The following is a 670-nucleotide window of genomic DNA, read 5'->3' on the forward strand; positions in this document are numbered from 1 at the left end:
CACATAACAACAACAACAACAATAACTTGTTAATATGTATGATGAAAGAATAAAACCCTAACACATGTCTTTCCTGATTTTACATCATACAGCAACCCTTTGACCTGTTCTGACAATGGCTTCTTTGTCTATGTACAAGGACCACATGAGCACAGTTAAGTGTTCTGAAAGTTCAATTATTTGCAACGTTACTCATAACCTGTTATGATCCACACAGTTGAATGCTTTTGTATTCCACAAAACACAGGTAAACCTCTCTCTGGATCCTCTGCGTTCAACAAAGATCCCTCTGACATTAGCAATGATATCACTTTTTCCACATTCTCTTCTGAATCTGGTTTGAATTTCTAGCAGTTCCCTGAAGAGGAATGACATCATATTCATTGCCAAGAAGCATTCTCTTCTGAACTACAACACCATCAGAAATAGGATACTATCCATATAATCTACAAGAAAGATCTGTTGATTATTCAAATTTATACACCAACTAACAATGCCAAGTTGGAAAAAAAACCCATTATTTTATCAACTTCTGAAGTCCATTATTACTCAAACATGCAATCAAGATGCACTGATAAGTGCTGGTATTGAAATGCAAAAGTTAGAAACAAAGAAGGTTTGGTGGTGTTGTTATGTGCTGTCAAGTTACCTCTGACTCATTGATACCCTA

The sequence above is a fragment of the Elephantulus edwardii genome, unplaced genomic scaffold (assembly GCF_000299155.1).
Source record: "Elephantulus edwardii isolate Elephantulus edwardi_28Jun2011 unplaced genomic scaffold, EleEdw1.0 scaffold00014, whole genome shotgun sequence".
Classification (NCBI taxonomy): Eukaryota; Metazoa; Chordata; class Mammalia; order Macroscelidea; family Macroscelididae; genus Elephantulus; species Elephantulus edwardii.